The sequence below is a fragment of the Balearica regulorum genome, chromosome Z (genome assembly GCF_011004875.1).
Source record: "Balearica regulorum gibbericeps isolate bBalReg1 chromosome Z, bBalReg1.pri, whole genome shotgun sequence".
Lineage (NCBI taxonomy): Eukaryota > Metazoa > Chordata > Aves > Gruiformes > Gruidae > Balearica > Balearica regulorum.
Genome location: NC_046220.1, coordinates 77403423 through 77425284, shown reverse-complemented (window position 1 = coordinate 77425284; position 21862 = coordinate 77403423). Strand labels below are relative to the sequence as shown.

The window sequence follows — 21862 nt, the reverse complement described above, 5'->3', positions numbered from 1 at the left end:
CCATTTCACCAGCCACCACTGCCCCAGAGGCTATCGCCTTGGTCTGCTGCTGTATTCTAAGTGTTCAGCATTTACTCAAATTGAGATGTCTAGGGACTGATTGCTGCTTGGTAGCTAGAGATGAAACAGGCTGGCCCTTGTGAGCCTCCCCTTACATAGCTCCACACCAAACCCGAAGTTTCTGTTCCACAAGACTGTGTGTTCCTTTGAACACAATCAAGAGGGCTCTGCACATCCACGCTCCCTGATGTTAACACACCTATAACACAGAAGCTTCAAACCAGGTTCACTCTGAGTGGCTCCTAGGTGGCATTCAACAGCACTGCAGACATGACAGCAAATATTTTTAAATCTATTTCACATCACAGAGTTCAGATCCTTGCCATCAGACTTGAAGGTGCATCAGGTCCCTTTCTACAGCCAGTTTCTTGCAGAAGGGTTTCTACCAGTTCACTTTGCTGTTGTTGCTGAAGAAAATTACAGCAGGAAATACAGAAGAGCTTTCTTTTTTGTTTTTAAATGCAATAGAAGCCAGCCCAATAGCAAAGGTCTGCCCTGACTTCCAGTTCTCAGCAAGCACACATAGTCAGGGATGAGGAAGGCCTATGTAGAGAAGGTTAACAGAAAGAATGGTTCATTCGTTGCCATGTCCTCAAGTAACCTACTGTTGCTGCCGAAATGTTATTGTCAGTGAATTCTGTAGCTGCGACCGTGACACGGCTGCCCTAATCCCTGCCCCCCACCAGCAAGGGAGCACCCGAGAAAGAGATATGGAAAGACAACATGGAAGTAAAGCCCCACAAGGCACAAATCAATAGTTATTCACCCACTTGTTCCCCTCCCGTGCTGCCAGCCCTGCTTTGGCACAACTCAAGATTAGGAATGGGCCCAAAGGCACACCCCCCTCCACCAGCCCCACATCTCCTCTGAAGGGTCCAGCTGCACCCCCTTTTCCCCACACCCTGCAGCCCACAGAGGTAGGAGAAGCACAAACCTGTCACGAGAGACACCCCCGGCTGTAAGGAAATGAGAAACAAGGAGGATGGGGTACAGGACCTCCTCCCCGGAACGAGGACAGTAGCAAGCTAACCCACCTCTCCCGGCACCCACCGGGGGTCGGGCCGGCTCCCCCTCCCCACACGAGCACGGGTAGGAGCAAGGCAGGAGCTTGCCCGCAACTGCGGCCTACTCAGCGGCCCCTACCCGCGCCCCCTGGGGGGGGGGGGGCAGCAATCTAGGGCAGGGCGAAGCTTCGCCCGGGCGGCCGCCAGAAAAAGTAGGGCAGAGCCGCCTCCCCTTACACGCCGCCACCCCCCCAACCCCTCCTCAACTGGGAAGGGGCGGCAGGCCTGGCGGGGAGAGGCGACCCTGGCAGACACCCGCTGCCAGACAAAAGCTACCAGCAGGACCAGGAACCAGCCCTGGGACGGGCCCGTCGCCCCCTGCCCCGACGGCGGCGGACGACGGGCCCGTCCAGGGGCCTCGGGCCACTAAGGGAGCAACGGCCGCCCCCGGACCGTTGGGCGGGGGAGGGGCGCCGGGCCTCCCCCAGGCGCGCGGGCCCACCACTCCTGCCACGCGCGCGGAGTGGGCGGTGAGGGAGGGGGACGCACCCCGCACGCACCCACCCACCCACCCACCCTGCGGGCGCGCACGACCCCAGCCCCCCCCCCGCGCAGTACCTGCCCAATGCGCTCACAAAGCAGCAGCGGCGCCCACCACCGTCACGTGACCGCCCGCGCCTCGCTGCCTTGCTCGCTCACTCACTCACTCAGGCCCCCCCCCCTCCTCCTCCTCCTCCTCCTCCTCCTCCTCTTCCACGCGCGCGCGAGGCCGCTCCCCCCCCCGCCACGTGACGTGACGCCGCGCGCTCGCCTACCGTCCCCCCCTCCCGCACGCCTCGCCCCTCACACACCACCAGCGCGCGCCCATCCACCGGCCCTTCCGCCTACCCCGGCAGCACGTGAACAGGGCGGGGGATAGCCGGCCTCTTCCCATTCACGTGACCGGGGCTCCGCCCCCTAGACCCCCCCCCCCCCCCGTTCTCCCCCCTCCCCCAACGGGCGCGCGGCGGAAGGGGACGGTTGGTCACGCTGACGGCTGCGCCCGGGGCAGGTGACGCGGGGAGCATCTGTGTGAGGGGCCGTGGGGCCTCCTTACCCCCGGGGTGCTTCAGCAGCGGCAGGCCCCGAGGGAAGGCCGCGGCCGCTCCTGGGGTCGCTCCGTGGAGGGTTGACGCGCTGGCGGCGCCCGAGCGGGAATGGCTTCTGCCGGACAGGCGGCCCTGCCTCAGCGCTCTGTCAGGCCGCGGGGAGGCAGAGGCCCAGCGCCGCCGGGCGCAGCCTGGGCCCTGGCCGGGTGGGTTTAGGAGCAGTGTGAGCGGTCAGAATCGTGGCTCAGTTCCTCTCTTGCTGGCTGAAAGCGTGGTTCGAACCAGGAGGTGGTTTGTTTTTTTTTTTAGGCTTTACTTCTTATTTTAAGGTGGCTGTTTTTTTCTGCCACATAGGGTTTTGGCAGAACCGATTAAGAATGGTTTATGTCACAGATTAAAGCCTGTTTAGATTGCCAGGTTACCATTTGCTGCCTCAGTCCCAGACAATGTTTAAGCTGAGCCAGTGTAAGCTCTGAGCTTTCCAGAGGTCTCTTGTTCCTTCTGTAGTTACTCTTCTGGGGGATTCATCCCAGACCTATTTGATATCCCAAACAATCTGAATGACTAAAGAATCAAAAGGCTCCTTCACATTCTCCACAGTTGGTGAGACCAATGCCTGAGCGGTCAGGAAATTGGGACCAATTCTGTGCCTACGTTAATTTCTTTCAGGTGTCACACACTTTTGACAGGCTGAACACAGGGAGAGCACCCCACTGAAATGGAGGAATCCCAAGACAAAGGATAGCTGCACTACAGGAGGAAGAGGGCAAGGAGAGTATGCTAGGGACTAATGGAGAATGGCAAAGGAGTGGCACAGCAGAGGGATGTCAGCACTTGGTGCAGCTTCTGGCAACCTAAACTGAATGGTGGCAGGACAGATGGCTAGAAAGGAAGGTTGCTTGACTCCCCAAGAAGAGGAGTTTCAGGTTGTGAGCCAGGAAAAAAAAAAAAACCTTCCAACTTTTTCCCTTTAGGCTTTTTCCTGCTGTGCATTTTTCCCATTCTGTATAGCAGCTCTGGTTGCCCAAATGGAGCAGTTGTACCCTTCTGGCATCCCTTCCTTGTAAGACCTGGCATCTTAAGGCAGGGCTTGCTTAGCCTATGTGGAAATTGGTCCCTGCTCAGTGTTCTGCTGAGCAGGCAGGGTTGGTGAAGGTGATGGAGGCACCAAATAACAGACTGTTCAGCCGTTGGTACTTCCAGTGAGACGTTCTATGTTTTTTGACCTTTCCTGTGGTCTTGTTTCTTTTATTACTGTTTGCTTATCCTCTGTCCCTTGACCCTGTACTCTGTGTAAGTAGAGAGGGCATCAGATCTCATTGTACCCTAAGCAATATCTGAAATTAATCAGTGTTGTTCATGCTTCTGCTTTCTCTGCTTAGGCAGACAGATTTAAGCGGCCTGTGTCCTGCACTGACCTTGATATTAATTACATAGATGGGCAGGAGCTACGGCAGTTCCTGCTGCTCAGGAGCAGCAAGACCTCCATATTCCCATCTTTTCCCAATAAGATAAGAAGGTCCTTTAGAGCTAAATTGAAATTCAGATGAAATAGTGCACAGGTAGTGTTGATTTTCTTGAGGCAGCTGTTGATACTTTGTTGTATTACTGTTGAGGGGAGGGAATTAATTATAGCACTAAACAAAGTTTCACAAGCTTTGTGACAAATATGTCAGCAGCTCCATAATCTCTGCAGATTTAATCAGTATTATTAGCATTCTTTCATCATGAGTTGGCAATCCTTTGCTAATCAAGATGGATATTTGATGTGCATCATGAAACAATAAAGGCTCTTGGGATGCTGTAGTCAGATGGTGTGGTGCCAGCTGAAGTGTGTCTTTGAATATCACACAGAATCCAGCCCAGGAGCATTTGGAATAGGAGAAAATTGAACAAGGATACAAGGACAAAAGCATTGTAGGCTCCTCTCTGCTCTACATGGAGTAAATATAAATAAGAAAATGGCATATTTCACTGCTAAACCTTCCAGAGGAGACCTAAAGGAATAAACCGATGGAGAGGCTGAGGGACACAGGCTCTCAGTGCATAAGGCTTGGAGAGAAGACCCTGCACTAAACACAGCAAAGGTTTGACTGGGCCTGGCAGGCAAAGTCTACCTACTGCCTGAGTCAGGACTTTATCTGCTGTTGCAAGTGTTTGCGACCTTTTCAGTTTTCCAACTACTAAAGAATAATCCAACGCAGGTGCAGATCCCACCAGTCCATTTAAGCTTGCTTCAGGATTGCTTTTCTCAGTCCCCTATTGCAGATTTCTTAAATAGCCACGTACCACAGGCTGGAAACCACCATTCTGGTGGTCTGGGATTCTACTTGCCAGTCACATTTGGGAGTGGAGGGGAAGCCATTTGCGTTAAGAATATCACCCTGTTCCTGATTCAGAAATCTGCTCTACTTCAGTGTTACAGGCAAGAAATGAAAACCATCTATTCTTCACAGGCTCAGGCTGCAGTATATCTTCCCTCCTTTTGCTGACGGTCTCTTCTACTTTGCAGACTACCAACCCTTGCCCTTCAGTCTCATTGGACAATTAATCCAACTGAGCTGAAGTTCGGAGCAGTTTTTCACTATTTAGTCTGAAGTTGTTTTCTTTGTGCCTGTTTTTTCTCCCCAGTTACATCATTTGGTCTAATAAAAATACTGCTCTTCTCTGCAAACTGTTCTTACAGTCTTAACACATGACATCTGCATCAACAACACTACGTTTCTCCAAAACACACTCCAGTAGCCTCAGAGATACAATGTAATCCAGTCATACTCAGACTCTGTAAGGGAGAGGCTCTGCACAAAGAAACCAAGCTTGACTTTCAGGTTTGAGTTGATTTTGCAGGGAATTAGGAATTCTCTCTAGTTATACTGGCACAATTGAAAATCTTGGATGCAAAGTGGGGTTATCTCAAGAGATATTACCCTTGGGCATACCAGAGGTTGCTGCTGCATTTAGACTTGGGGTGAAACTTGTGAAGATGCGGTCTAGAAATGGGATCCATTGCATTAGATTGTGTTAATATGCATGTAGAAACAAGGCTTCAGCAACAATTGTACTTGAAAGTGTTGCCATTTCAGTTGTGCAAGGAAGCCCTTCTGGTGTAGGCACCGTTCATTGATTCACAGCATTGAAGGCAGAAAGGGCAATGATATCATTGTGTCTAGCTTTCATACAGCCCAAGCCATTAAAATTCAAACATCCACAGACTGCAACAGTCCCTTATGTCTCAGTATCATCCTGGGAATTCATGTTGGACTGCTTGGTCATCCTTTGGAGTCAGTGTGTGCCTGGAAACAGACCCTGTTCTGTAGGTGCTCCCTGCAGCTCTTGGTCCAAATTTTCTCATGTTGTAATTTGGCTGTATGAAAAAGGTGATGCATTTTCATGTGACCAGAATCTGAAATTGCTCTGTATAACCACCTAAACCCCATTATTATTTTCCATTCCTCCAACCTTTTTCACAAAATGCTTTATCTGCAGTGACTTTGTACTTATTTCCAGATTGCTGAGACAATTCAACACATCTGAGCCTGATACTGACTCTGCAGAATCTCGCTATAAACTCCTGTTTTGGGGAGGATGTTGGCAGTTGTTAATCTGTGTAGTTCATGCTCTGCTAATGGTGAGTGATGAGTTTGTTCTGTCATACTCCCCAATTTAATTCTGTGACATGCTTACTGTTACCTTTATCAGCCAAACAATCTCTAAGAATTAAATAGGGTTTTGTTAAATACTTATTTTCTACACAACTCTGTTGCCTGGCATTAACTGTATATTTTGCCTTGAATTCTCTATTAATCAAGTCCCTTATCAATTTTCCATTATTTTGCCTGTGACATCAATGAAAGTAGTCCACAGGTATCTGGTCACCCCTCTGTGCCCGGCTCAAACAGTGGCATGCTTCCGGCCTCTTAAAATTTCCAAAGATTAAAATTATGTCCATGAAGCCAGACGTTTCCCTGGCCAACTTTTAAAGAACTTGGGGGAGGGGAGTTGGACTGGCTCATCATTAAAGGTCTATTTCAACCCACAGGTTTCTTCTGACCCAAACCATTCTATGCTTCTATGAATTTCTGAATGTAGACGCCTCAGGGATAGTGATAGAAAACCATTTCTGACTGTCAAATGTTACTTCGCACTAGTCAATCCATAAGCTAACGACCAGCTATTTCTTCTGTCCCACTGTGACACTATGAGAGCATTCTGCTTGTTAGTGGAACAAGAAGCAGGTATTTTTGGAATACTTCTACTGTTAGTGCTTTTAAAACTACCTGCAAGAGGGCCAATAGAATTGCTAGGAATTGTTCTTCGAAAGGTTGAAAGTTCTTGGAAGTCAAAAAATCCTTTTGCTAGTATAGTTTACACCAGCTTATACCAGAATAAGTGTAGAGGAATTTATCTGTTCCTTTTCTAATTTAAGCTACAGGCAACTGAGAATTTATCAGAGACACCAGTTGTTTACATGCAGATCTAGTTCATTCTGGGATGGCTGATTAGCTCAGCTGCAGTGCCCTATAAATGCAAAGCTAATTCAGTTACTGGGCTGCATTGACCTCCTCATGCCCTACTAGATACTTTTAAACATCCTTGCAACATGCTGCACAGTGCCTCTTGCAGTGCTTACAGAGCATCTGCCTTTATCAGCTGCATTTTAACAGGCCTAGTGGAATCTCAACCCTTCCTTACTCCAAATAATGTAAACATTCCAGTAATTGATTGGTAATAAACTAATAGGGTTGTAAAGTGGAAGCTGGATGTTGCACCATTTGCTTTTTTCCCCCAAACTTCATCTTAGGATAACTTACAGGCATTTTTATTCTGTGATATATTTTAGGACAATGTTTTGAATAGCATGTCCGAGGATATTTGCCAACTCTGTTTAAATGTCACTGGTAATGGCAGGAACAAATCAGTGAGCTTGAGAGACCTTGGGGAACTACAGGCTGGTCAGCCTCCCCTCAGGCCCTGTGAAGGTGATAGAGCAAACAGTACTGAAAGCCATTTCCAAACATATTGAGGTGATTGGGATTGGTGATTGAGGTCATTGGGAGTAGTCAGCATGGATTTACACTGAGGAAGTCGTGTCTGACCAACCTGATCACCTTCCACAATGAAATGACTGCCTTGGTAGATGAGGGAGATAAAGGAGTAGCTGCTGCCTGAGCATTCACACACCATTCATGGTGTTGTGCACACACACACTTATTCTTGGGTGTGCTTCCTCCTCCTTCAGGCTCAACCCTAGGTTTCCCGCAGCAGAGTCTCACGTGTCAGATTTTATAAAATAATTTAATTGGAAGGTGCAGCAGCAGGATCAGCCCGGGCTGGGTGCCTCCAAAGAGGGGGACCCAGAACAAAGAAATCCCAGGGCAATTACACGCTTGGGACCCATAAACTCACCCCTCATGCACCCTTCACAGGCTGTCCACGTGTCCTTTAGTCCAATGGTGATTTTTGGTCTGGGGTCTTCTGACATCTAATTGGATTCTTCTTCTGCGTTCAGGCAGGCAGGCTCTTACTTGTTGACTTGCAGTTTCTGCAGTTTTCCCCGATGGCTGGAGCATCCTTATCTTCTGGTTTACACTCCTTGTGCACCTGCCCTTGCTGGTGGAACGTGGAGAACTGAAGAGTCTCAGAGTTGGAAAACCACCGTCGAGACATTAGTGTGATATCAAAATACTTTCCCATACTAAAAGACTAAACACAGCACTGTACTAGCTGTTAGGAAAACTACTAGGAAAATTACTGAGAAAAATACCTCTATCACAGCCCAAAGTCTTCAGCAAATCTAGCTACTCATGCTAAGTAAAGCTAAGCAAACAGCACAAATCACACTGAATTATTATCCTAAGTAATTTATTCTCATTAAAACCTACTTAATTACATTAAGTAACTAATATCCCTCAGCAGGGGATGTTGTTCACTTTGACTTTAGCAAGGCTTTCAACAGTGTTTCCTACAACAGCCTCATAGACAAATTGGTGAACTACAGACTAGGCATACAGACAGTGACGCAGATTGAGAACTGGCTGAACTGCTGGGTTCAAGGGGTTGTGATCAGTGGCACAAAGTCCCACTGGAGGCCAGTCACTGGTGGTCTACCCTAGGTCCTGGGAACAGTGCTGTTGAATAACTTCATTAATGGCTTGAACAGTGGGACAGAGTGCAGCTTCAGCAAGTTCACAAATGGTGCAAAACTGGGAGGAGTGGCTGATACAGGAGATGGTTGTGGTCCCATTCAGAGGGACCTCAACAGGCTGGAGAAATGGGCCAACAGGAATCTCATAGAATCATAAAATCATTTAGGTTGGGAAAGACCTTTGAGATCATCAAGTCCAGCAGTTAACCCAGCACTACGAAGTCCACCACTAAACTATGTCCCTAAGCACCACATCTATATGGCTTTTAAATACTTCCAGGGATGCTGACTCAACCACCTCCTTTTCCAGTGCTTGACCACCCTTTCAGTGAAGAAATGTAGTCACTTTTATTGCTCTCTGCAGAACATTCAAGTTCTGGATGTTTCCCTTCCTCTTAAGCAAAGAGTTGAGCAGCCCAGAGCACAGGACTAAAAGCTTTCCCCAAAACCAAATGCACTCAAAGTACAACAGCAGCACCCTACTGTGTATGTACCAAGATAACAGGGACAATAATTGTAAGTCAAAGCCTATTTGTACAGATAAAAAGCTAAGGTTGGCTTTCTGCGATTAACAGGAAAGAGATGCTCCTATAAATACACATGGCAAGTCATAATGACTCCTAGAATTTATTTCCTGGAAGGGAAAAAAGTCTCTATGATGTGGTTTTATTAGAGAGCAAGATCAGAAGTTGTTATAGCTTAATATCTCTACTGGCATCCTCACTGACCCAGCTGTGGCATGGAGTCCAGGAGCCCTCAGCAGCAGGAAGCAGGCTGCCACCACAGCAAGTGAGGAAATGGAACATGTTTTTCCAGGTGTTTTTCTTAGTGCTGACCAACTGTTCCTCACCCTCTTGGCTCCAAGACTTCTTTTAGGGCTCATATATGTGGAGAAATTAGCAAGCATTGCTCCCTAGGTGAATATTTACTTAGCAGCTCTGTCAGGAGGGGTTTTACAGCAACAGTGCCAGTCTGTGTCTCCCCAAAGGCAACCTTAAATCTAGTCACATCTTTTCCAGCTGTCTAGAGTCTGTGAAATTTTTATTTTAGATGAGTCTGTGTGCTTACCATTCAACATGCACCAGGCACTACAGTGAGTCTGTGGAGAGAGGAAACCCCTGGAACAGGGAAACCTTTGACGACACAGGAAAAAAAAACCCACAGGCAGTGATTACAGGGACTACAAATCTTTCTGCTGAGACTTCAGCATCCCTGGAACATGACCCACAGTCTGTTTATGTCTTTGGCACAAACAGTTCAAGCAACTGTCTAACTGAACTTTTGACCACAGCTCTGCACTTAAAGCCTGTGGCTTCTCTCTTACCTCTCCCAGTTCGTGGTACACCTAAATGAAGAGGGAAAGGTAAAACTCTCCACGCAGGGTGGTACTTTGGAGCAGTAGCTCCCAAATGCCATGTTGACCTTGTGGTCCCTTGAGCCTTGCAGGGGGCTGAAGCCATCCTGACATTTGTTCTTCCAGATGAGGAGGCTTGCAGGGGGTGGGATGGATTGAGGAAGTTTGGAGTCTCAACACAGAGGTTCTTGTTTTCTAATATACTGTGAACTTGCTCACTTTCAATCTCTGAAAGAATGGGCTCCCCTTGCCCAAAGAACAGTTCAAGCACTATGTTTCTGGTGTCTCTTAATTTATTAATCCATTTACTGGACTATTGTGGTTTTGGCTGGGATAGAGTTAATTTTCATTCTGGCAGCGGGTATAGTGCTGTTTTGGATTTAGTATAAGAATAATGTTGATAACACACTGACGTTTTAGTTGTTGCCAAGCAGTCAAGGACTTTTCAGCTTCTCATACTGCTCCACCAACGAGAAGGCTGGGGGTGCCCAAGAAGCTGGGAGGGGAGACAGCCAGGACCACTAACCCAAACTGACTAAAGGGATATTCCATACCATATGATGTCATTTTCCATTTATAACTGGGGGAGTTGGCCAGGAGGCTGCGCATCTCAGGAACTAGCTGAGCATCAGCTTCAGCTGGTGAGCAATTGTGCTGTGTATCACTTGTTTTGTATGTTGTTGTTGTTGTTATTATTATCATCATCACCCTCCTTTTCTGTCCCATTAAACTATCTTTATCTCAACCCACAAGTTTTACCTGTTTCTTTTTGATTCTCTCTCCTATGCCACTGTGGCTGTGTGGCTGTTTTAGCTGCCTGCCGGGTTAAACCATGACATGAACCTTGAAAGCACTTTGCACGGGGAAAGACTATTCTGATCCTCCATTCAGAAGCAGACAGGATGAGTACAGCTGTGGCCAGGAAGAACTAACAGAACCAGTATGAAACATCCCACAGTGCTGTGGCTTCCTTGTTCTGCATTAGCAGTGCCACCAGCTGGCAAGAGCTGAGATCCCAAGTCACAAAGATCAGAAACAAAATACACCCAAGAAGGGAAGTGATGACAGCCAAGCAAACCAGCAGCAGCTGGGCTGGCAGTTGGAGGCAGGCAGCAGATTGAGTGTTGAAAGGGATCATGTGCACTGCCATGTGTAGTGTACAGTGAAAGCACAGTTGATAGCAGCGTAGACCTGCTGGAGTCTCCAGGCCAAGGAGTGCAATGAATTTCATCTTGGTTCTGCAGCCAGAAGTGACAATGGCCACACAGGCACATGCCAAGCACAGCCAGTGAGAAAGCGCTGAGGGAACCTGGACTGTTCAGTGTAAGGAGTGAAGACTGTGGCCATGAAACAGTTAAAAATCCCTTCCCAAAAAAGAGATGAGCTGCCCTACAGAAGGGAACAAACTGCTTCATCTGCACAGTGAATGGGAAAGCAAGAGGACCTGCAAGACGGTTGATGGGCAAAATAGGTGAATGCTAGAATTAGCTGCTGGGGGAGGATTTGGACTCTTTATTGCTGAGATTAAGCTGGACACACATCTAAGAGGAGCTCGTTGAGTACTGACTGTCTTGGTACTTCCTGAGGTCCTTTTTGGTCCTGAAAACTGCTGACACGTCCCACACCATCTGAATGCTGCACTTAATGGAGTATCCAATGCAGCTGGGGAGTTAGTAACCTTCACTGCCAGAGCCCTTCCCAACCCATATCTCCTGCATATCTCCAAGGCCAGGGACATTTGGGGTTTTTTGTGCATCTCTCAGCTCTCAGTTTTGGTATAAAGCTCAGTAGGATGACAGTATAGTATTCATATGTCTTTTTAGACTCTCCTCTTTTGGCATCCACAAGAATCAGTAATGCCTGCTACAGTACTACAGGGAGCAGAGATGGTGCAGCTGGAGACATGGTCTCTATAGCTTGCACGCAAAGCAGCAGTTTGTCGCTGACCGTGGAAACTAGCAGCTCAGGGTGAGGTCAAGTGTGAAGACAGGGATGCAGGAGCTGCTCTTAGGCACGATTTTAACCTCCAACATAAAGCTTAGATCTCTTAAGGACATTCCTCCTCTCCAAAAAATAACCTTCCCAGTCCTAGGCATGGAAGAGGAGGCAGGGAAATAGGACAGCTGGGTAGAAGTCTCACGCTCCTGTGCAATGAAAATATGTGGAAGATAGAGTGCTACAGATGCAGTTTTGGTATGTAAGGTCTTCCTGAAACCCTTAGTCCTATACCTGTCTACCTATAGGTATCTGTACCATCCAACACTTCTAAGAGGTATTTCCTTCTTAGAAAAATAAAGTGGTTGAAAGGAAACTCTTGGGTCAGAACAAATGAGGTACCAGAAGAGAACAGGAAGGAGATGCTTTGAAGAGTGCAACAGTCCCAACTCTGCCGTTAGATACATTTCCTATGGAAGCAAGGACTGTTAGGGCAGCTCTACAAAGAACAGAATTGATGTTTAAGCTATAAAAACCAAGAATAAGCTGAGAACCTGCCCTTGGGATATCAATCCACTCACTGGTGAAGGAAAAAAACCAGTTCACTTTATTTCCTTTGAATCAATCATGTCACCACAGAGGCTGGACTGTTACAGGGAGCAACCCAAGCCTGCTTGCTCTCAAACTGCCCTGAAATTAGTTGCAGTGTGATGATTATCAAATAAGGGAAACCATCAGCCAAGCCAACACACTATACAAATACATTTTATTTAGAGATACCCATAGTAAGATGCACAAATACTCTTTTTGTTCACCAATTTTCAGATCACACAACTTCAAGTAGTGGAAAAAACAAACTGCAGTTAATTACCATTATCTATATAACAGGGCAGTAGTAAAAGATCCATTTGTCAGACTACAGCATAGTTAACAATACTCAGGTGAGAAGGTACAGATGTAGGGATTTAAAAAGTGCATGGCTCATTGCCACATATACTAACATGCTTTTTCAAAGAGCAACATCTTTCTGGCATGTGAACACAGTAACCCAGTTAATGCAAGATAGAAAATTAGGCTCTTAATTTGATCTGGAAATGTATTTATTAACAGTTTTCCTCCAAACAGCAAATTAAGAGTTATTTGTGACTGACACATGGAAAGCAATCTATAAAAATCACTGTTACATTGTCCATGTAGTCAAGCAACACACAGATGACCTAAAATGATCAGTTCCAGCCTACACCTTCACAGCTCTTCTACCACAGCCGTCTTCAGAAGGGTCCAGAGTACTTGATTGCATTTAGCAAGCTGGCAGAAGAGCTGTAATCTGAGATCCAAACTCTTGCACCCGCACTGAGTTCTTCCACAAGAGAAATCTCAATCCTCAAATTTCAAGAACCCCATGTTCCACTTGCAAGCATATCAACTGGATCACGTATTGCTGGGTTTACGTTTAAATTCCCATCTAAATTGAGGGAAAGGTGCTGATCTGAGAGAGTAGCTGCATTGTTTTAAAGTTGTATTTAAAAGACATGGAACCTGGACTTTTTCCTCAAGTGTCTCTCTCAAACCAGGGAAGTTCAGCAGGTTCCACTGCTCAATGTAATCCCTGTTTTGCTTTTAAACAGGCATAGTTCTGTATGGTGCTTAGGAAAGACCAGCAAGGACTGTTGCATGGATGATTACACCTAAGAGCAAGAAACATGTTAAATCAGTCTTCAGTTAAACTTCTTCCATTGCAAACAGAAAGACAGAGACTGACTTTTGCATTATAGTTTTAGGCACATTTTGCACTGATGAACAGAAAAACCCAGTTTACATTGCAACTTTCTGTGCATTAGAACACAGACAAACCTCCTGTTAAAGCAATTTTTTAAAAAAGAAACAAAAAAACTTCAGTTACTGTTCTTCTATTTAAAATTCATAAGCTGCTCCCTCACCTATTCTACCCAGAGATACCTTTCCACTTGTGTGTACGCAGCTGCTTTTTCTCCCTATAACTTGTTTGTGTAAAAGATCTTTGTTTCTGTGCACCTTGGAAACAGGCAGATACTTCTGATGCCTTACAGGGTGGTCCCCTGTACCATGAATTCAGGAGAGCTGAGAAAGTCAGTAGGATTTTGTACATATGCAGTGAACCCCAGAATAAACTACAAGAAAAATAAAAGCCACCAAATCGAAGTAGCCAGCAGTACAGGAATCAACTCCTTCATGAAGCAGGAATGAGTTTGGAGCTAAGCCCTTCAGATGGAAAGCGGGATACCAGTCCATGGAGATATCCAGGGCTGAGACTAATAAATAGGCAGACGGCGACCAAGGCCCCAATTCAGCAAGCTACCACCTAAGCCAATGTAGAAGTCTCAAGCTGTAGTAGGGTGCCCCCAAGCTTTGCAGAACTGGTACCTGAACTAGTAAGCTGTAAAAGTACAGGCAACTTGCTCGAGTCCCAAGGGGAAGAGGATGGCAAGACAGGAGTGAGGGCGGGTCATGAGGCTGAGAATGGAGACACAGCATTTTGAACAAGAGCAACAGAGCCCATTAAAAGTTACTCATCCAGACCTTTTTGTAATGGTACCACTATCACGCTTGCACTGTGAGAGAAACCCAGAGCAGCCAACTGAAGTTGTAAATCCCAGCTGGCCTGTTACACCCTGCACTGTCACCAACATGTGGAAGGAGCAGACGACAACGGCCTTTCACTCCACGATCCCAAAGGAAGCAGGTGAAGCTGACTGGTGGCAGCTGTGAAGCACACTAGTTCTAGGAAAACAGAAACAAGTGCATTGCTAATCCTGAGTGATGAGGGGAGAGTAACCACTGAGGAAGCTGGTTCTTTCCCATGCCTTCTTCACATTCATCTGAAGAGGGATGGCCAGCAGTTTCACGAGCTGTGACAGCAACTGATCTGCAGTCACATAAGCACAAGGCATGATGGGGCAAACCCTCAAGGCTTCCATTGCTCAAATGCTCCATTACCAGCTCATCTCTGAGCATAGCCAGCCTTTGGCATTACTGCTGGCCAAAGCTCATTATAGTAACTTCTGCCTTTTGAGCACAGGGTTAGAGTTTAGTTCATAGCCCTACTATAGCACATTTTTTTTCATAATCCACCAAATACGCAAAAGACAAGTCTGTGGAGAAAGCCTTTAAATGGGATCAAGTCAGCAGAAAGTCAGTGATGCACCCTCCTGGCTTTGCTCTCAATGAACTCATTAGTTATGACATCGAGTAGCAGCCAAAGATGCCAGTTCTCTGGTTGACTAACCCACCACTGACCAGTTCAACAAACACACCAGGTGCAGACGTGGGGCACCTCCACTTCCTGATCTGTTGACATCCACTGTACAATATGGACAAAAGAGAATTTCAGCTTCTGTAGACTGTGCCAGAGTGGAGTCTCCACTTCTGAGGCAGCCAGCCAGCCACTGAACTTTATGGTAAAAGCAGAGTGATCTTTCTAGAGTGGGCTACAGGTTTTCTTTTTATTATGACTTGATATTTTTCAGACAAGGCAAGCAGCTTTGAACTGATTGTTTAAGATGAACTAGGAAGAAATGGGAGAAGAGGAAAGTGCTAAAGATTACAAAACAAAGTTAAACCCATCTGTTCTACTCTTAAAAGTGACTGATAAAAACAGGACCTTACTGAATTTGAAGAAACTTTGAAGTCCTCAAGAACTAAAAATAGAACTCCAGATTAAGTCTGCACTGGGGTGCAGAGAGAACAGGTACAATCAGCACAGGAAATACATATACATTAGAGCTCCCTGACCATGTATTAATGTCAATGCATTGATGACTAATCATCCTGATTCTAAAAACAAAGGCAGCCTCATGGATTAACAGAATGCTATACTGTACTTCAGTTAATTATGGATATGCATGCCCACTGAAGGCCACAGCAAGTGAAGATGTGTTACTGTTTCCATGCTCTTATGATCAAATTAACCTTACACCTGGGAAAGGACATCTTGTTATCAATCACACCATCCTCTGCCATCTGTGTAGGAGACAGAAACTCAGCCCAAATTGTAGATGTCAGTTTGAGTTTAAGAACAAAGGTATCCTTTGCCAATTCAGAAAACAAAGCCAAACATGTAATATCTTTGCATTAAAAAAAAAAATTTAAAAAATCCCTTTTCAGAGAGGAGAAACAATTTACACAGTAACTCTGAACAGGGCCCCATGTGCAGGCACACTGGTTTCACATACTATCTGCAATTTTCCACTGTTCCATTTGCAAGCTGCATCAATAATTTTGAATAGTTTTACCTTACAGTTAAAAAGGTGCACTGTAACATTTGAAGAGAGCTACTACTACTTCACTTGACAGCTTCTGTGGTAGTTCAGGATCCAGTGCTGTTTCTGACGCAGCTCATGACAGAAACGGCAAGCTGGTAAAGGCTGTGTTAAATGGGTGGCATTGCAAGAGTTGTTAACAAGCATCAAACCCTGGATCGGAAAAAAAGCCATCGAGTATCAGGAAGTCCTGAATTTTTTTTTTCCCCAAGGCGTTGTATCTTATTAAATATATTTGGAAAAAAACATTGTAAAAAGTTCACTGTAGGACATCCTGCCCTCAGGCAACAAGTTGTGATCACAACACATTTTAAAACACCTTGTGTAGTTTGCACATCATCTGCATCATAGGCAATGGGGAAGATTAACATACAAGCAAGTACTGATAGATGTCACAGGTAAAACTGATCTCAAGACAAACCAGTGCATTGATTTGTGTCTACACCACATCCTAAAACAAATGGAACAAGTCATGAGTAACAATACAAACCTGTTGTAACTTCAACATGTACATCTTAGAAAAAGACAATGCATGTACCCAGCTCAAAGTGACGAGTTTGTGAGAACTTTACAAAGATCAAGGTACCAGAAGAGGAAGGCACATTAACCTCTGGTTGGTCCGTTTCGGTATTATTTGGATGAGTCATAGTGATTTATATACCCTGAGACTGTGGGAGGTCTTGGAGAAGGAAAAAAAAAAAAAAGGAGACCAGGTGAATGGGAAAATAAAAAGTACAAGTTTAATGAGATTTTAAGATTCAGCACCTGAATTTTCCTTTTTAATAACGGAACCTAGAGAAGCAGTTCCTAAGAAAACATATTGACTCCTAGATTTTTGTTCTGAGGTCAAAGAATCAACATCTAGGACTACAGAGACATCGTGCTATGTTGTAAGGGTTTTTACACACCCTCTCAGTTTCAGTCTAATGACCAGAACTTGTATACAATCAAGTGGTTTACTTGGTGGGTTTTGGGTACGGCAATGGTCAGGCAGCCCACACCTGCTCAACTCTGCCAACCCTGGCACCCTGTTTTAGATCTGTGTGCACCTTCTTAGACCATACCACTCCCAGAAGGATACTAGAAAGACTGTTAGAAAATGGCACTCAACTTTTAATTGGGAAGATTCCTTTCCAATAAAGAAACCCAGCATCACAGGCAAAAAGATACTCCCTGATTTAACCCCATGGAAATTAACATGGAGAAACAAAAGTGACAGGGATATCCATTCGATCTCTCTGAAAATGTTTCTGATTAAGCCCTTTCACAAGTACCTCCTGAGCAATGAGTATGTACCCTATGTTTTTAAATTCCTCAGGAGATCTGAGAGCTCACCATTGTTGGGCTTTCACTTTTTCTCTTGTGCTCCCTTGCCCATCCTCCCCACACATCAAAATGCCCCCTTTGCAGAGGCAAGGGAGAGCACATGCAGGAGATCCTTTCAGACAAGACATGGCTGTATTCTCCTTTCCACTCTCCCTTGTCTGCAACATATTGTCCATGCTTCAGAGACTTTAAATAAGTTACTGAAGGCACTGCAATACTCAGAAATGCACATGAAGTTGAGGTCACACCACAGGCTCTGGCTGTAGGGTGGCCAGCAGTGCACATGGGGATTTCCACTTGGCTTTAGGCTAGAGAGCGTGTGCCTGGCCAGTACAGGAGTCCAGGGCTCAGCATGGTCTGCCCAGAGCGTCAGCTCTGCCTGCATCACACACAGCTCTACAAGTGTTCCTAGGAACAAGCTGTACCTGAGTTCAGTAATGTAGTCATAGCAGCAATTGCAACAGAAGCTTATTAAGAACCTCTCAGACAACTTGGAAAAGTGGGTTTATGGAAAATAATGGTATCAGACCATCACAAATAGATCTCAGAGCTCCCACCTGGCTGCTGAAAGATGCTGCTGCTTTGCCAAGATGCAGCAACTGACAGCTCATCTGTTTTTGGTTTCTTGCTAACAAACAAAACAGGTGACCTCCATGGAGGGTCTAAGCAAGCCTGCTTTATTTCCCATCTGCACCAGGTAAGGGACCTTAGTTCACAAGGTCAGTAAGTGCCTCTCAGCAGAGGGGCAGAAATTAAGACACCAACCACCACTCGGCATAGCTGAATCATAACTTTAATCTGTTAACTGTGCAGCAGCAAGCTATATACAAAGCAAGTACTCAGGTGAAGGAAGAGGATGAAATTCTGGAGAAGAATAACTGATACATAAGTGTCTTGATCCTTAAGATACAAAAAGCTGCCAAAGACTTGAAATGGAGGCAGCAAATAAATCCTCGTAATGAAGTTCAGGACTCCCCCTCATTAAGGGAGTCACAAGAGTCACCCACAATGTCAATGTAACTTTTGGGGACAGACTAAGTCCAGTAAGATCACTGGGCACTCCTGCAATGAATCTTAAAAGTGGATCTATGTGGAAAATGAACAACTAAGACTAGGAACAAACACCTAATTAACTATTCTTTGGCATTTTACTGACCTTGGACTAACATCAGCAGCACTGATGAGGGAACCAAACAAATGGACTCACTTCTTTACTGCAATCCCAGAAAGCACCCAAGGACAGCACTAGCAATTTTCCCTGGGTAACTTGACTGTACAAGGGAGAAAACTGGGGGAAATACCAGAGACAAGGTGTTTGGTGAAGAGGGTGAGCACCACCCTCAATGCTATGCTCAAGCCAACACTGCAAAGTAGCTCCTGCTTCCTTAGGAATGCCCATCACATAACACCCCATTGTTACTGAGAGGTTGCTACCCAGTACTTACAAGCTGGGTATTACCAAACCTGTAATTAAGTCACTAGTTTGATTACATGTGATTATGAATACTGAAAATGTAAAATCCAAAGATACCCAAATTAACATGGTAGTCTACTGAAAAGAGCTGAGCAGCAAAATCAACTGCTTTCTACACCCACCAGCAGCACAAAAGATCCCACATGACTGAAAAGTCAATAGCAGGAAGAAAAGTCTGAAGGTCTGTCATGATAAAACTTCTTTTTGCTCCTTCATAATGCCTAATGCAAGATAAACCAGAACCCGTCCCCCTTGCAGGAATAGACTGTTACTGTGTAATCCCAGTCAAACACATACAAGGGCACAACCGCCCATTTCTACAGTCTGAGCCAGCCTCGAAGGTCTACCAAGTTTAAAATAAAGCAAATTGAAGGTCTCCAGCGTGGCTTGAGAAAATGCCAGCAAGCTCATTTCTGCTCGACAGAGGTCACCTCTGCAAGTAGAATATTGCTATAGTAAAGTCCGTGATGATTTGGGGTGGAGAAGGCAACCCCTAATAGATCACTCAGGAGGGCAGGAAAGGGCAAGGGAGGGAAGTCGTTAAGAAACATTGGAAAAGACGGCCTGAAAACACAAATGCTACTGGGTCTCAGCAGAGCACAGTGAGCCATTCGAGCAGGTACTGAAGTGTACTCACCAGACTGAACTCCATCCATCATGGGGGTGTATCTGCCATTTGAACAACGGGGCGCACCCAACTCACCTCCACGTGGAGCCCAGAGATTCCCTGCTGTAGCACCACTCCTGCACTTTGATGGGAAATCCCTGCTTTTCTCACTGTGATCTGGGACTTCAATTCCAGTATCTCACCCAGTAGGGCAACAAAATTAAATCAAGAAAACCTAGCTTTTTCTCCTATCACCTATCTTTGGACAGTTGGCATATCATCACCTTTCTTTGCCTCAATTTCTAACACTGACTGGACCAAAAGTGACATATGACCAGCTACAAAATATTCTGAAGCTTAACGTCTGTAAAAACCACTGAAACAGGCTAGAAGTTAAGTTCTCTATGGTGCAATTTGTTTGCATGCTTGCAGCACTACTTCCAGTTTTTTTGAGGGCTTTTCATACAGCAACAAGGATGGCTCCCTCCCCATGAGAAGTTATCTTTGCAAGAAAGCACCCTGAAAGCGGAATACACAGAAGCATGCGAGACTTGAAGAATTTTAGATCATCTTCTGAGAATTGTCTAAAGCTTCCTATGCAAAAAAAAAAAAGCGAGAAAATGGGCACTCACACTTCAGGCTTTAGGATCACACACTGATGTACTCAGGGGGATCAGAGCCAGTGGAGAGGGACACTTTCAAGGGGTGCCAAGGTGACCTCTTCAGTATCCTAGAGACTGCAGAAATATCAGCCCCCATGTTTGAAGGCTGAAGCTTGGTCCATACAAACACCCTTTATGCCCCTTCACCCAGACCTGGGATATGCTTCAATTAATAGATCAACATCAGGGCTGGGATTTCCAGACCAGGAGTTTTCCTTTGGCACTGGTGACACTAAGTGCCTAACTTTGTAACTTGTTTCAGCAGAACTGGAGGACACTCAAGTAGACTAAAGTGTCTAGTTTCTTCTAAAAAAAAAAAAAAAAAAGCACAGCACCTCAAACCAAGCCCAAATAAAAAAAATCTCAGCAGAGCATGTCCCTGTGACAGAGTGATCTTACACAGTAGCTGGAGGAGTAATCCTAGAAATACACATCCTGCCGTACTTCGAGATTTGTTTTTCTCTGTATACTTCCACTTTTCAAAACCCCTAAAATAACCAAAGCAGTATGTTGCCAACACATAACAACACAGGCACCATTACAACATCATTAAAAAACAATGAACAACTCTAAATTTGAGGGCTCCTTTGCTACCCCATGGTATATAATTTTCCCCTTTTCAGAGAAAAGCCTGAGTAGCCACACACACACAACAGTGAACTGATTCAGTTTAAGCAACCAGCCTGCAAGGGAATTAGAATAATGAAATGCTACAAGAACTGTTTGTGAAGCATCCATGTCAGTGCTCAGTGTGAGTAAATTATACTTCTGCAACAGGTGAACATCTGGGGGAGCTCTTCTCTTGCCAGGATTTCCACCCAGATGGGAGGGAACTGCATTCCTTGCAGGATTTCCATCCAAGTCTCCAGTACAACTGGAAACCAAGCCTGAGCCTCACTGCTTGGCATTATTGATCAAGGTACTGAGTCCAAAGACGAGAGGGACCGCAAGGACACGTGCAGACTGGCTCTAGGCAGTCTAGCAGGGACTAGAGCTACTCTGCAGTGGTGGCTTTGATCTCCAGCAGACACAGGAGAACAGAGCATGTCCCAGCCTTGCCTTCCTTCTCAGCTTCAGCCAACTGCCCAGTTGGCACCAAAGCAGTGAGGTACAGGCATGCTCTGCTCCACCAGTGACAGAGGAAAGGCATTCATCCCAGCAGAGGACAGAGGCGTCAGTAACAAGCCAAGTTTGGTGCCTGCCAAAAGGCTAGGAGCACCACCCTGGAGTCCTGCATTTTAGCTGAGTATTAGGTGAGGCCATCACCCTGGAATGCACACGCTTCATGGATGGACCTGAAGAGCATTGGACCTGTGCTCCCCATCCAGTCCCACATGACGTTTGAGGGAGTTTAAATAGAGAAGGCTGCAGGGTATTTGGGGAAAGACTGAGCATCTCCTATAGCAAGCAGGATGACAGCAGATGCTAGCGCAATGTGAGCTAACAGCGAGCATTAAACAAGTCCAAGATGCACTCTTCAACTTTGGAGGAAAAAAACCAATTTATTTATTCCATTGGCTTATTAGAGGAGATGTCTAATCAGAACAGCTAAAATGGGAAAAGTCTCCACAACCTGTGACAAAAGGGTCCTGGGTTTTAGACAGTTTATGAAGAACCCATGAGCTACCACAGCAGCATACTCAGGAACCTGGGCTTGTCTGGAAAATGGACAGATGTAGTTCATTTTGAATTACAAAGAACATTCACATCCCTACCCCCCCATTTCCTGTCAGCACCTCTGCAGGACTTCGATGTAATGTCACCCTGCAATGGCCACGCTGCAGAATAGCCTATGCAAACTCCAGTCGTGCAAGCTAATACCTGGGACAGGCAGAGAAGAAACAGTAGATCAATTTTTGCTCCTGGCACACCTGAAAACTACAATTCCAATAGAAATACACTTTCGATA

The 21862-nt window shown here is 45.8% G+C and overlaps 1 protein-coding gene across 1 annotated transcript in view; it reads right to left on the bottom strand.

The window, feature by feature from the left end:
• The window catches only part of UBAP2 (ubiquitin associated protein 2), a gene marked incomplete at its 3' end in the record, with an annotated part of 69376 nt that extends 67404 nt beyond the window's left edge, over positions 1–1972 (bottom strand). Inside the window, exon 1 of the mRNA XM_075740387.1 lies at positions 1953–1972. The remainder of the gene's footprint in view (positions 1–1952) is intronic.
• Between the last annotated feature and the right edge of the window lie 19890 nt (positions 1973–21862).